This window comes from Phascolarctos cinereus, unplaced genomic scaffold, assembly GCF_003287225.1.
Source record: "Phascolarctos cinereus isolate Bilbo 61053 unplaced genomic scaffold, phaCin_HiC Scaffold_1;HRSCAF=81, whole genome shotgun sequence".
NCBI classification, from domain to species: Eukaryota; Metazoa; Chordata; class Mammalia; order Diprotodontia; family Phascolarctidae; genus Phascolarctos; species Phascolarctos cinereus.
Genome location: NW_027555514.1, coordinates 279,104,380 through 279,120,175, shown reverse-complemented (window position 1 = coordinate 279,120,175; position 15,796 = coordinate 279,104,380).

Genomic DNA, 15,796 nt, shown 5'->3' with positions numbered 1-15,796 from the left:
TGTCCTCTCCTCCTTACCCACATGACAAGCCCCCTTTCAAGTCTTCCTCTCCCTTATTCCCTAATGGCAAGTATTTGCTAAGCCCTGTTGATTCTATTTGTTTTAATGAGGGTACTAGACAGGCTATGTGGGGCAGCTAGTCTCAGAGTCAGGATGATTGTTCAAGTCCTAGTGCTCACCTATAAATGCTTACGACCATGGACAGCTCATTTTACTTGTTTTGCGCCTTAGTTTTCTCATCTTTAAAATGAGGAGGTTGTACTTCATGGCCTCCAATGTCCATTCCAGCTCTAAAATCTATGATCCTCCATGTTGTCTGTTCAACAACAAATGGGTAAGTCATTTAACCTTTAAGTGCCCCCACTTAAAGACAACTGCCTAAGTGTTTACATTTCAGAACCAGTGCTGATCTTTTGTGGGAGAGATAGTGTCTCACTTGGCGTTCCCTACACAGGTTCAGTAGATAATGATGGTGATGATGATGATGATGATGACGATGACGATGATGATGATGATGATGATGATGATGATGATGGTGAGGAAGAGGAGAAAGAGGAGGAGGAGGATGTGGTAGCTAAGTGGAGGATGGACTGAAGTGGGGAGAGACTTGAGGCAGGGAAAGTCATAGATGAGTTGGATATGAATGTTAGCGGAGTGGGTTGCCGCAGCTGAACAAGGAGCAAAGAAATCTCAGGTCTTTCCCATATTTGGTGTTTGTGTGCATATCATCTCCCCCTGCTAACCAATGTTTTCCTTCAGAGATAGGACAAGCCCTTATTCATCTGCAAATCTCTCACGCACCCTCAGAGCTGAGTAGATGATGATGGAACAGAATGGTCCCATGATGATGAAACCAATGAAACGTGAGGCAGACCCTGGCAGTGCCTGATCCCACTCCACACCTACCACACTAATGAAGGAAGATCCTATTTAAACAGGCATGGGGAGGGGACAAACACTGCCCATCTTTTTTCTCCATCTCCTCCCAGCCCAACCCCCATTCCTCTCCATCTTCTCCAGTTTACTTTAATGTCCTGTCTTCCCACCCCAGAAACCTCTTTGCATTGCAGAGGATGAACCTCTATTTTTTCAGGACAGTCAGCCCTGCTACAGGGGCCATTTGTCTGAGTAATATATTTGTGAATTCTAGAAAGGCCCCTCTCCTAAATATCTCCATCACTAGTGCCTGAGAGTAAACCATTAGAAAGTCTTCGCTTTCTGGAGACCTCAGTTTCCTCCTCTGTAAAATGAGGAGTTTGGACCAGTTGGCTTCTGAAATCTCTTCTAGCTCTAGTCTTTGAGTCTATGATTCGAAATCATTTCCATTCTTCCTGCCTCAGTTTCCCATCTGGGTAAAATAAAATTGGACTAACTGGCCTCTAAGGTTCCTTCCAACTGTAGATTTGCGATCTTTTCTTTCCACAGAGAAGCTGTCCTCTTTTAAAATGCAAATCCCCTCAGAAGACTTAGCACCTTGTCAGCAACAGTCACTAACACCTTGGTGTAAATTATTTTATTGGTCCGTTTCCAAGGAAATTTTTAGTTTGAAGAGGGTAGGAGAATGGTAAAACAACAAGAGAATAATAATGGAATACATTTCCATAATTCTTTAAGGTTTAAGCAGCCCTTTCTTCCATTACATTATGGGGAAATAGGGAAATTACCATTTTTACAGGTAAGGAAACTGAGGTTCAGAGAAGAGCATTGACTTTTCCAAGGTCATAAAGCTAGTGACGTCCAGAGGTGGGACTTCAGTCCAGTATTATTGACCTTAAGATTTTCCCTCTACTTCCCCTGCATCCATTTTGGAGCATGGGTTCCTCCCACTGCCCTCCAGTCAGGACCTTAGATATCTAGTCCTCTTCTCCCCATTTTATAGTTGATAAAATTGAGGACCAGAGAAGTACAGTGCCATGAACCACAGGTTACAGAGATAGGATTCACATCTTATTATTAATCTGGAGCTCTTTCAATAAACTACACTGCCTTAGAAAGCCCAGAGGACAAATTTAAGGTTTTAGGACCTCAGATTTAGAGCCAGAAGGGATCACAGAAGCTGCCTAGCCCAGCCCCCTCATTTTACAGATGAGGAAACTGAGGCTGAGAGGTTAAGGTATTTAGGATCATACTATCAGAGATCTTGAGGCAAAAAGGACTCAGTTTCTAACTCTGTCCTCCACAGAGATAGAAAATGGGTTAGATTTTGATTCAGAAGGGGCAGCTAGGTGGTGCAGTGGATAGAGCACCAGTTCTGGATTCAGGAGGACCTGAGTTCGAATCCAGCCTCAGACACTTAACACTTACTAGCTGTGTGACCCTGGGCAAGTCACTTAACCCCATTGCCTAACCAAAAAAATTAAAAAAGAGATTTTGATTCAGAGATGCTGGATTCAAATCTCAGCTTTCTACTTACTCTCTGTGTGTCCTTGGAAAATTCATTTAATTTTTCTTCGTCCTCCTCCGTAAAATGAAAAAGTTATTTTGGCTGGCTTTGAAGGTGTCTTCCAGCTCTAGCTCTGGGATCTCATGATCCATGGATAGACTTTGAGGTCTAGCAAACCCATCACCTCCAGGAATATCAAAGCACACACGAGAAGACCCAAGAAGTAGGTTTTCCAGGAAGAAATCACCCTGGAAATGGAAGATGTAATGGAGAGACAGGAGGGGTGGCAGAGGGATGGGTCAAGGTCTGCACTTGCAGGAGCAGAGGAAGGCTCTGGCCATGTTAAGCCGTTCCTCCATCTAGGGAGCATTGGTTTATGTAGGACAGACAAGAATGCCACATTTTACCCATGAGGCAGCTGGATGGTGCAGTGGATTAGAGCACTTGCCCTGGAGTCATCAAGACCCGATTTCGAATCCTACCTCGACGTGGCATACTTACTCAGCTGTGTATCCCTGGGCAAGTCACTTAACCACTCCAAGACTCAGTTTCCTCATGTGTAAAATGGGGATAATAACAGTACCTACCTCCCAGATCGAATGTAATAATAATTGTAAAGTGGGGCAGCTAGGTGGCAAGGTGGATACGGCTCCGGCCTTGGAATCAGGAGGACCTGAGTTCAAATGTGACCTCAGACACTTGACACTTCCTGGCTGTGTGACCCTGGGCAAGTTACTTGACCTTGATTGCCTCACAAAAAAAAAAAGCAAATAATAATAATTGCAAAGTGCTTTACAAGCCTCAAAGTGTGATATAAATGCTAGAATTATTATTGCTATTTTTATTATACAACATCACAGAATCATAGATTCTTAAAGGGAAAGTATCTTAGAGTTAGCTTAGCCAGACACTGTAGAAGGAAACTGAAGCCCATGGAGATCCAGGGACTTGTCCAAGGTCACACAGTGAGAAAGCGTGAGAGCCAGCCCAGCTCTGAGAGGTTGCCTTAAAATCTCTTACAGCTTTGATGTCTGCTCTGGGCAATATGGAGGGAGAGGGAACAGAGCAAACCTTTAGGGACCTCAGGAGGCAGCTCCAATCACATTGAACTGGGAGGGAGGGGACTAGGGCTCACTGTCCCATATGGGTCTGGGTTGTTAACTGATCTTTACCTAAGCCAGGTCACTCCTTATTTGCGAAACGTGGGGCTTGGACTAGATAATCTCTGAGGCCCTTCTAGACACTGGCATTCCGTGTTCTAAGGCTCCTCCCCTAGCTCTGACCTTCCATGTTCTAAGCTCCCTCCCTGGGCTCTGGCAAACCCTGTTCTAAGACCCTTCTCACCCCTGACATTCCTTGTTCTAAGCTCCCCCTCCCAGTTCTGACATTCCTTGTTGTAAGGCCCCTCCCAGCTCTGGCATTCTAGGACTTGTCAGGAGTTATTTGCTTCAGGCCTGGGCTGGCATGGCCTTTCTCCTTTTCAGTTACTCCTTTCCACCTGTTGGTGGGGAGTGGGCCCAAATGGTAGGTCTTCCCTGGAAACACATGTGGTTCATTTCTTCAAGCATCTCATTTGTCCCTGGAAAAGAAATTCAGCAGTGAAGGTGGTTGCCACCCACCCCAAAGTTTCCCCCTTCTTTCACCTCTCCCTCCTTTCTGGTTTCTCTCAGTCTCTCCCTCTTTTCTCCCCCTTCCTCCCACCTCCCGCTTTCTCATATGCAGAAAAATAAGTACTCGTCAATCACAGCCTGTTTGGAATGACACTGAAGGAGTCATCTCCCTCCTCCCCCCCCCCAGCAGCTGTGTTGGTAACTGAGCTGAGGCAGGCTTGGCCCCGGGCCATCATGGGACCCAACTCCCACATTGCTGCTGTCATGAAATTCCTGGAAGTCTGTTTTGGATTACACAGGAAGAAAAAAAAAATATATATATATATATTTAAAGTGCATTTTTTCTAAAAGAAACAAATACATAAGACAGCAAGCCAAGACTGCTATGCTTACTGTCATTTTGAAACTAAACCAAAATGGTGGTCTCAGATGCTTGCCCAAGGTCCCACAGCTAGTAGATGGTCCAACTTGGAGTTGAATGCAAGTCTACCAAGACGCATGCCAATACCTCTTCCATCACACAATGATCAGAAAGAACCATGCAAACCTAGTATCTTAGAAACACAACCAAAGAATCCTAGAATCTTAGAATAGGAAGAAAGGAACCTTGGGATCTTAGCATTCCAGATTTGTTGAATCTTAGAAACAAGTCCATAGAATCTTAGAATCTTAGAACAGGAACAGTGGAATGCTGAAATCCTAAAATCCTAGATTCATGGAATCTTAGAATCCCAGCTCCGTGGAATCTTATAAAAGAAGGTCACAGAATCCTAGCATCTTAGAATGATAGCTATGGAATCCTAGAATCTGAATAGCCTACACTCCAATAGTCTTGAGAAACTCAGCCTCGGAAGCCCAATCCAGCAATCCCTCCCCAGCAATTGATCGTTCTGTCTCTGTATAGAACAAGTCTAAGTGACAGGGAACTGTTTGGATCACCAAGATACCTTAGGCAGTATGTAGTTCAGCTGCCTCATTTTTCTAATGAGGAAACTGAGGCCCAGACAGGGCCAAGGTCCCAAGGGTAGTAAATGGAAGAGCCATGATTTAAACAGCACCCAAGTTCTTACCATCATGGTTCCATACCAGCCTCTGTTCACCATGGTGTGATGTCATGGGAACCTCTGACATGTAGCTCTGACAGCAGCTGCCTATGGGGGAGATGAGGTACGAAGACTAAAATATGTGCCCACAAATTCCCAAGCCTATTCCACCCTGGGAAAGGTTAGCAAGCCTTAATTTAGCTTCACCAAATGGGGTGTTGGCCACCTGCTGGAACTGGACAAAGAGATATCTCCATCTATGTCCCTTCTCTACCCTACCACCTCCAACTGTTATGAGCTATCACTATGCGGGAAGCCTTTGCACCAGAAAGGGACTTTTCTAGGATGCCTTCCCTGAGTCCCTTCCAACCCATCAGTTCTGTGTTCTTCATGGAGGCAGGATCAGTCAATCAGGCAGTCAACAGATATTCATTAAGCCCTCATGATGACCCAAGGGAAGACAAAAACAGTTGCTCCCTTCAAGGAGCTCACAATCAATATGTCAATAACCGGGCATGTACAAGATAGATGCAGAGTAGACAGAAGGTCATCTGGAAGCAGCTGGGGACCAGGGAAGGCCTCCTGCATCATCAGGTGGGCTCAGAAGACCAGGATCTGAGCCCCCTGAGCAGCACAGGCAGGGAGCAAAGCAAAATGATGTCCAAGGGCCCTTCCAACTCTCCTTCTTAGATCCCATTCTCAAAGGCAGGTACTGTGGGATTTCTGCTCCTCTTACATCCTCACCATCAAGTCTATTCCTGGGGTAGGTTCATACAGTGCTTTACATTCATTCATTATCTCATTGAATCCTTACAATAACCCTGGGAGGTAGGCAGTACAATCATCCCCTCGTATAGATGAGAAAGTTACGCCTCGGTTAAGGGGAAGGGACTTGTTCTCCCTCACATGGCTTTTAAGGAAGCCAGAGTAACTGAGCTATGGGGGTGGGAAGACAACGAGTGTAGGCAAAGGCCCCAGAGAAGTCACCAGCCTGAGTGCAGCAAATCCATGCAGGCAGACACAGACCCTCAGGGAGGCATTTTAGGTTGGTCCATGACCCTGAAACTTGCAGATTGCTAGAAATAGTTCCACAGAATCCTGGAATCCTAGAACCCTAGAGACAAGACCGGAACATGCTAGAGTCTTAGAATTCTATATGCAAAGGGAAGAAAAAGAAAGCCAGGGAAGATTTCTTTGCAGTCAAGCAGGATAACTATTATTATACCTGGATAACAGTCCCCTTGCATTTGTATTGGACTGGGGAAGTCTTTTTGCTAGCCTGTGTTGAGAGCTGCCTGAGATCTTTGGCCCAGAAGACACCAAAAGTCTGAGCAATGATTCTGTACTATCAGGCTAATTAAAAGCAGCCGGGTCTTTGAGAACACCATCTGAGCCTGTAGTACTCTCTTCTCTCCCATTTTGTATCAGAGATCCAGGAACCTAGCATTTTGTCCTTCCCTTGTAAACTAAGCTAGGGAAAATATATTTTTCGTTTCTTTTACGCTGTCACCAGCTTTCTCTATAGTTCTTTTTGCTCCACACACGCGTCACCCCATTGCCCACGTCTGCCTTCCTGCAGGCTGAGCTGAAGCGCCTCCCTAAGGCACACTCCCTGCTCCCCATTGCCTCTTAGAAGCCCTTCACATCTCAGATCAAATGGCACCTCTTCCTGAGGCTTTTCCTCATTCCTCTCGCTCAGTGGTTCTTAAAGTATGGTATGGAGGCACGGAGGAGGGTCTCTTGCTTCTGGGTCAGTCTGTGCCTCATTTTCCCCATCTTTAAAATGGAAGGCAGTTGTCCTCAGCCCCTATGGTTCCTGCCACAAGAAATCCTTGGCCAATTAAGATGATTTTCTTTCCACTACGGTTAAGTAATAGACCAGCCACCTCAACAGACCAGAGCTAATGTTTTAGAACACATGTATTGACAGAAATACACAAAGGGCAAATATGAAGAAACACAAGGCGCGCGCGCGCGCACACACAGACACACACACACACACACACACACACACACAGAGCACATGAGTTCTCCACACTGTGAAGGCAGAGAAGACCAATACTCCCATACACGTGTCTGTGCCCACACATACACATAGGCTCCCAACCAGGAAACACACGTGAACACGCCAGGCTTTTGCCAAATATAATTAACACCTAAATTCCTCCAACTACCTACAATAGAACCAAAGGCCGAGAGTGATTCAAAGGCAGATACTTTCCACATCAATGGGCCTCATTTATTGCATTAGCCAAGATTGGATACCCTCTTCTCTCTCCACTAAGCAAACAAATTAAGCTTTCCCCAGCTAATCGATGCCTCCCCAGCAGGCAGGCAGATGAAGATATTCATCTGCCGCTTCACTTCACATTCCGGGATTCACTGGTCTGTCTTCTTTCTCTTCTGCCTTCTTCCCTCTCCCAGTGCTATCCCCTCTCCATCCCTAACTCTTTCCTTCTCCCCATCCCTCTCCCCTCCCTCGTCTCCTTGAGTTCTGGTGGCTTTTAGATTTAAACCAAGAAGCCAAAGTATGCTGGTAGACATTTAGCGATCAGTTCCCCCCAAATACTTTCATGACTAACATTTTCTCCAGCACTTTTTAAAGTGTAGAAGATCATCAGAATGATAAATCAAGCCCTGACTTATATCGTTTCCCAATTTCTGAGTGTGGATGGTCACACTGAACTTTTAACAATCAGCTCTGGCTAGCACACTTAGGTATTTAGGGTATCTGAGAGATCTTAAATACACAGACAAGAATTCTGGGTGTCAGCAGGGCAGTGAGCTTAGAGGCCAGAGGAGAAAGAGAGTCAGAAAAGCGAGAAAAGTTCATGTAAATCAACCTCATTCAGTGCCCAGCACACAGTAGGTACTTAATAAATACCTGTTTCCTCTCCCTTCTTCCTTCCCATCTTCTGTTCCCCCTCCTTCCTTTTCCACTCCACTCCCTTGCCCTTCTCCTTTATCTCTCCTCCTCCATCTTTTCCTCTTTTTCTGCCTTTCTTCCCCCTACCCTTTCTCCTCCATTTTTTTTCTTCCCCCTCTTCTCCATCATCTTCTCCTCCACTCCCTTTTCTTCTACCAACCCCCACTCTCTCCCCTTTTCTTTCCCTCCTTCCCTCATTTTCCTTTCTTTTTTTTTTCTCTCTCCTCCCCTACCCTTCACTCCCAACCCACCCCTAGAAAGACAGAGCACAAGCTCTTTAATGGGGAATGGTGAGATGAACCTGGAAATGTCACAATAAGCCCCACAGAAGGCTTAGCTGACCTGCTAGCCCAGGAATACATTGCCAACTATAGCCAGGTACAGATGATCCCTGGGCACTTTCTTCCCTCCTGCGGATCTCTCTGAGCCTGACCAAAGGATCTTTCCCTGACACCCTCTAATTAACCCCAGTGTTCTAGATCTTGGCTGAACCATTGGCTTCCAACCTCCTAAAACCCTGACCCCAGTTCGTGTTGACTATATCCTGTCAGGGAGCTGGCCCCACTCCCTGCCCAGGCACTCCCTTCCAGCCATTCTCCAGGTCCCAGGACCAGCCACCCTCCAGGCCAGATCTACCAGGGTGTAGGTTTCACCCTGGCGTCACAGCCAAGGCAGCAGCTGCCTCCATATCAGTCCTGGTCCCTTCTGATGCCCAAAGGCCAGCCTTTGGACTGGCCTATTCCTGATCCCTTAGTTGCTAGCTATTGGTCCTGAGCCTAAAAAGGCAGCATGGTTGGTAGAAAGAAGACTGTAATATGGGAACCTGTAATACCTATCTCTCACAGTCCTTTGGGGGAAAAAAATTATTAATCTTAAAGTGCATGGTGGAAGGAAAGGCTACTGAGCTTGGAGTCAGAAGACCAAATCCTGACTCTGCCACTTATCACATATGCAGCCTTCAGCAAGTCACTTCTTTTTTCCCAGGCCTTAGTTTTTCCATCTGTAAAATGAGGGGGTTGGCCTCTGACAGTCTGTCCTGCTGTAGATACGTCTATGATCCTCCTATTCCTGGATCTCAGTTTCCTCCTCGGTTTGGACCAGATCCCTCTATGGTCCTTTCCCCCATGATCCTATAATTCTATTATATCCCTTGCAAAGGTCTAGAGGGAAAAGGTAGAATGTCATGTACAGGGAGACAATAGATTTTACTATGTACCTAAAAAAAATAAATAAAATAAAATTTTACTACATAAATTCTCACATTTCTTTAAAAAAAATCACTGGCCACTACTTTATAACTTCAACCCACAGAGGGATGAGTTGAAGGCAGCCCTTGTGTGTGCCCTCTGTGAACTCCTCCTCAAATGGTAGGATGTCGCAAGGATTTCTCAAGACCTCACGACTGCCAGTCCTGAGGGGCCCAGATGGTGTTCTCATCATAGCTGACGATCAGAGGAAAGGACCGTAGAGAGGAAAGTAGGAAATGGGAAATGAACTATGATGGAGAAGGGGATTTGGCTTCCTGGGCCACGTCACAAGATAAAGATGGACTCTCAGCCAGCGAGAGAGGGAAAGCCAGGAAGAATGGAGAGTATGAGGGTGGATGAAGAGCCACAGCTGCTGAACCAGTTGCAATAAAAGTCATCAGGAAGGGAAAAGAGCAGGAGAGGGGCTTCAGTAATCGGCCAGAAGCAAAACAGGAAGGAAAACAATCCATGGTGGTTCTGAGGTCTCTACTCCAGTGCGCCTGGGGGAGTGAAAGTTCTCAGAGCAGGGAGGTGAAAGTGACCCCAGAGGTGTCCCTGAGATCTGGTAGGATATGACTTAAAACTGGAATAGAAGGGAACGCCTCTTTTTAAGAGGAAGAGATTAGGTTGCAGGGGACAGAATTACATCAAGCATGGTGAATTAAATGAAGAAGATATTCAACTGAGTCAAAATCCATTAACCCAAGCAGGGAGCGAGAGTATTTAGGTGAGGGTTAAGGAGGAAGAGAAAGGTGATTTTGGGGGGGAGGGGGCAGAAATCTATAATTTTATTGGTATGGCAAACTCCCAGGTGAGGAAATTCCCTCTACCAATCCAGACCAACACCTCCTCTGAAACAATTAGTTTTAGAGGGCTTCCTGAAGCATGAAAGATGATTCAATTTACCCAAGGTAACACAGTCAGTATGTCAGAGGCAGGATTTGAGCCCAGGGCTCAAGTTATCTTCCTGAGATAACCCTCTGGTGGGAGTATGCTCCAGACTGCCCACCCAGCTAGTGACCAAGGCCCTGATGGAAACCACAAAGCTGAAATGGGGTGGGATGAGGGTGTGTTGGGAACTTCACCTATTGGAGAAAGTAAGGCCCAGCTCAGTCTGTGCCCCCCACCTGGTAGGCTCCCTCTCCTCACCTCTGACTCTGGCCTTTTACATAAGGCCCTTCCTAATCTCCTTAACTTCTAGGAACCCCTTCAATCACCTTGTAGTTTGGGGCTTTTTTATACCTCACAGATCCAGAGCTGGCATGGAGCTCAGAAGCCTTCAAGCCCCACCAGCTCCCCAACCTCAGATAAAAAAATTGGGGTCCAGGAACTACAAGAAATTTACCCCAGGTCACACAAATGGTAAGGGTCAGGTCAGTAAGCAATTGCAGATTCAGCTCCTTAACTGCAGAGACAATGAGATTCTAATGACAGATAGAGAGTAAGTATTGTGTAGTCCTGGTAGTCCTGAGGGTCTTTGAGTCAGGAAGACCTGGACTCGAATCCCACCTCAGATACTTATGAGCTGTGTGACCCTGGGCAAGTCAATTACCTTCTCTGGGCCTCAGTTTCCTCATCTGTAAAATGAGAGGGATAGGACTTGATGGACTTGGAGGTCTCTTTCAGCTCTAGAACTAGGAACTTGAGTCCCTTTTCTTTTCTGGGCCTCAGTTTCCAGGTCTGTAAAATGAGAGGGATTGGATTTTATGACCTTGGAAGTCTCTTCCAGTTCTAGAACTAGGATCCTATGATTCTGATAGGGAAGAAGAAGAGGGAGGGAGGATTCTCTAGGAGGCTCAGATTTTTAAAGGACATAAACAAGGGCAGATGCTGGAGTGAATATTAAAAAAAATGTCCCCGAAACTCAGGATGAGCCAAAGCTATCAATGAATACTCAGAAACAATGACAACAAAGGTTTTTTAGAAATCTATGTTGAGGAAAGAGGAAAGATCAAAGGAGGGATAGAAAGGCTGGGCAGAGTGACTCAGAGGATAACAACAAATGATGGAAAAAAAGCAAAATTACTCAACCTCTATTTTGCTTCTATTTTCTCTGCCAAGGATAATGACCAGTCCTCCTATTCTACCCTTATTAATGCCCTACTGATCTCTTTCCTCCCAGTAACTGCTGTTCTTTCTTCTTCACCACCAACTGTACCGCACTGCCCACCATGGTTCACAGCAGACCTCACGGAGAAGACTGAGACCATGTGACCATGCTGGCCTCAGCTCCCATCTTCCACACCTCAAAACTTCTCTCTGTTCCCCTCCACACTAGGCTGGGCTCATAAAAGAAGGATTCCTAGTCTTTTCTAAGACTATGCCCATCCATCTTTAATCCTATCCAGCCTGGGTTCCCCCTCTTTATCTCATGAACCTTCTTCAATCTCTACTCTACTGGCTCTTTACCACCCACTTGCCCACATGTTCAGATCTCCCCAATTCAAAAAGAAAGCCTTTGCTCAACACTTTTAGGTAGGAGAAATGGGAGTTTCTGAAGAACAAAATTCTAATGACATAAACACAAATTATTGTGTTGAGAAAGAAAGATGACACAATCTAAAAAGTAATGTGAATCCATAGGGAACTCATTGGCCAAGTTTAGTTTAGTTTTTTAAAAAACATGTACAAGATATAGAAGTAAGGGCAAGTAATGGTGAACAAATATGAGAGAATGACATGTTCTTTTAAGAACAGCATCCAGTGCTAAAGCTCGGCATGAGCTGACAATGGAAATGGCTCTTTGGTGAGAAGAGAGAGAAGAAAGAAACTTGCTGCTGAGAGTGGATGAGATGATAACAACAGATGCTAAGGTGAAGGCAAAACCACTTAACTCTCATTTTGCTTCCTTGGTACTCAAAAAAAGAGGAGAAAAAGAATTATTATTTATCATTATAACTAGCATTTATATAGTATTTTAAGGTGTGGTTAATATTTTAATTATTGGATATTAGGTTAAGATTTTAATCATGGGATATTAGTAATACAACTACTATAGTGTGAGGGGTGTATGGGGTGTTCAGGAGGACTACAGGTGAAGACTTACCAAGCCCTTTTCAGGGCTGCTCATCTACCTTTGGTGTCCAACTGGTCACCCAACTCTCATCTGTGCCTCCAAGAACCTGTAGCATGGGCAGTGGCTACACCCCAGTGAATCATTTCAGCAGATGGGCTAAACTAGGTTGAAGGTAACCAAGGGGTCTCAAACCCATCGGTAAGTTGGGAAAGTATCTACCCCAAGCATGCAAAGACTTTCCCTAGCAGCATAGGCAGATGAGAACAATTTGTTCCAACAGCCATGAAGGCAGCTGAAGCAGGCACCGTGGAGCACTTAAAACTCGGTCAGACATAGAAGATCCCAAAGGCATTCACTGCATCCCGGGCCATCACCAGTCATCCAGACTTCTGTCTTGCCACTAGACTTGGATGACTCTGGAAGAGGAGGCTGATGACTTTGTGCAGCTCTGCCTCACTTGAATCTAATTCCTAGGCAAGTCAAGGCATCACCCAGTGACATCATTGGTGGTCTTCAAGAATGAAGGACAAACAACAACTACAGTGCGAGAGTCTTCAAAAATTGTATCCTACTTGGAAAGACTGGGAACCATTGCTGTGATCAGGACATATCTGTTGTTGTTGTTGATGATGCTGTGTTCTAGAAGATCAATGACATCACATGGGTCATCACCCAAAGTCGTCAGCCTCAATCTCTGTTCCAGAGTCACGGAAGTCCAGTGGCAGGACACAAGTCAAGATGACTGGCAATGGCCTGGGATACAGTGGACAACCCAACTTCCAACAAAGCATTCAACAACCTTCTCCTGCTATCCTGGACAAGATGAAGAGATGTAAAAGCTAGGCTGAAAGTTCAGCAAGGGGAATGTAAACCCAGCCAGATGACCCAGAGAATAATTATTATTCACCATTGTTAACATGGAGTGAGGTCTCTCGTAGGGTGCCACAGGGATCTAAATTTAACTCTTTTTCATTCAACATTTTGGTCAATGACTTGGATGGAGGCAGAGCGATGGTTAATCAGATGTGAAGGTGGGCACTAAGTCGGAAGGGATGACTAACATGCCAGAAAACCATCGACGTTTAAACATACCTGAGCAGGCTAGAACAACTGGGCAAACAATGAGTTTGTTACAACACCATTTTCAAAGGGACTACAGTGAAGTCTCATATCTGCTGGATTTTAGGAAGGATGTTGTCAAACTAGAGAGCATCCGTTAAAGAACAAGGATGGTGAAGGGTCTTGAGAGCAACATAGAGGAAGATCATTTGAAGAAGGTGGGACTGGTTAGCCTAGAAAAGGAAAAGACTGGGGGGTATCTAGGTGGCGCAGTGGATAGAGCTCTGGCTTTGGAGTCAGGAGGACCTGAGTTCAAATCCGACCTCAGACACTTGACATTTAATAGCTGTGTGACCCTGGGCAAGTCACTTAACCCCGACTGCTTCAGCAAAATGCAAAAAACCAAAAACAATAATAAAAAAAAACCAACCCTAAAACTACAGTGTAAGCTTCTTAAAAAAGAAAAAAAAGGAAAAGACTGGAGGGGGTGGGACGGGGCAGGGAGGAGGGACCATAGCGATCTTCCAAGTATTAAAGGCTATTGAGATAACAAGTAGTGAGGGAGTAGAAGCATTAGGTGTAGACAAACTTTTTAAAGTTCATCTTGAGGAGGCTAAAGAAAGGATGACAGCTGAATGGAGAATCACAGAATCATACTGGATCTTAGCATGGGAAGGCACCTAAGCTCATCCAGTCCCACCTGCACCAGGAGTGCACCATGGGATATTCCTCCACTAGGCTGGCCCCTCCCATTGGAGGGGAGGGTGCCTCCTGGGGGCCTCCATTTTGTGGAAGACCCCAGGCTGGCTACCCTTCATTCTGCTCTTGGCTGTGCTTCTGACTTTGCAGATTGAAAACCATGTCCTCCTGCCTGGTACCTTCCTTCAAAATCGAGTCCCTCCCACCCTGCTCTGCTTTTCAGATTCCTGTATTATCTAACCCTCAATGGTTGTAAGCTCCATGAGGGCAGGGACTATCTTATTGCTTGTATTTGTATCGCCAGCACTTAGCTTAGTGGCTGGCACATAAGAAGTGATTAATAAATGCTTATGTTCCTTCCTTCTTTTTTCCTTTCCTCCTTCCTTTTTCCTTCTTTCTTTTTTCTTTCCCTCCAACTTTCCTCTCTCCCGCCCTCCTTCCTTCCCTTCCTTTCTTCCTTTTTCCTTCCTTACTCTATCCATTCCTTTCTTCCTTCCCTTTTCCTTTTTCATTTCTTCCTTCCCTTCCTTCCTCCCTCCCTTTCTTCCTTCTTTCCTTCCTCCCTCTTTTCCTTCCTTCCTTCTTTATTTCCTCCCTCTCTCCCTTCTTTCCTTCCTCCCTCCTTTCCTTCCTTCCTTCCTCCCTTCTTTATTTCCTCTCTTCCTCCCTCCCTCCTTTCCTTCCTTCTTTCCTTCCTTTCTTCCTTTTTCTTTTCTTCCTTCCTCCCTCCCTCCATTCCTTTCTTCCTTCCCTTTTCCTTTTTCATTTCTTCCTTCCTTCCTTCCTTTCCTTCCTCCCTCCCTCCTTTCCTTCCTTCCTTCCTTCCTTCCTTCCTTCCTTCCTTCCTTCCTTCCTTCCTTCCTTCCTTCCTTCCCTCTTCCACATCCCAGATAAATGATTATTCAATCTCAAATCAAAGAGCTGCAGTGATCACGGAAACCACTCTCTCCCTAGACAGCCCCATTCACGACTGGACAGCTGGTTTTTTTTTTAAAGTACACAAAGGCAGTGCTGTATCACAAAAGCTGGCCTCTGAGCCACAAGAACCTTCATTCAATTCTTATCTCTAACACCTCTTCACTGGGTGATTTATAACTTGTCAGTGCTCCAGCAGTCTCTAAGACTTGCAGAGAAGGTGCTGACCTGCACTGGTGGAGAGGATTTCCTTGCCTGGAAGTTCCCTCTATGAATGAAATCAAAGGTCCAGGCCCCATCCCTGTCCTTCTACAAAGTCCGTGTCTCTAGGAACGTCCTACCCAATGCTCCTTGTTCTGCTCTCTGGGGCAGAGCTGCACACACTGAGTCCCCTTTCAGAAACCCAGATGAGAACATGTCCCATTCCAGTCCCTTTTTTGCCTTGTTTGGCATGGTTTCTGGGCCTCTCCCTGTCCTGGCCTCCATCCTCCGGCCCCCTCCAGTTTGTCACTGTCCTTCCTAAAAGGCGGTGTCCAGGATTGAAGGCAAGATTCCAAATATGGCCCTAGCAGGCACTTTGCTCCTTTGCATTCAACGTGGAGCCCATCACGGTGCTTTGCAGCTAATAGCCTTTGGGGAAAAGTTTGTGGGATTGGATTGAATCTCTGACTCCTCGAAATAACCAAGTATGGATCAGTCATCCATGAATATGTCGAAACTGGTCTGGAGACATCTATTTTCAGCTTAAAGAATGTCTGGAGATATTACATTCCGTCCCATCACCCCGCACTGCAAAGCGGAGGTGACCTCATGTGTTCAATCTTCTCTCAAGTCACCTACAATGGGAGGAAGTGTGGAAAGAGGACCAGATTCAAGGTCCCAGGAGCTGAGTCTGAAT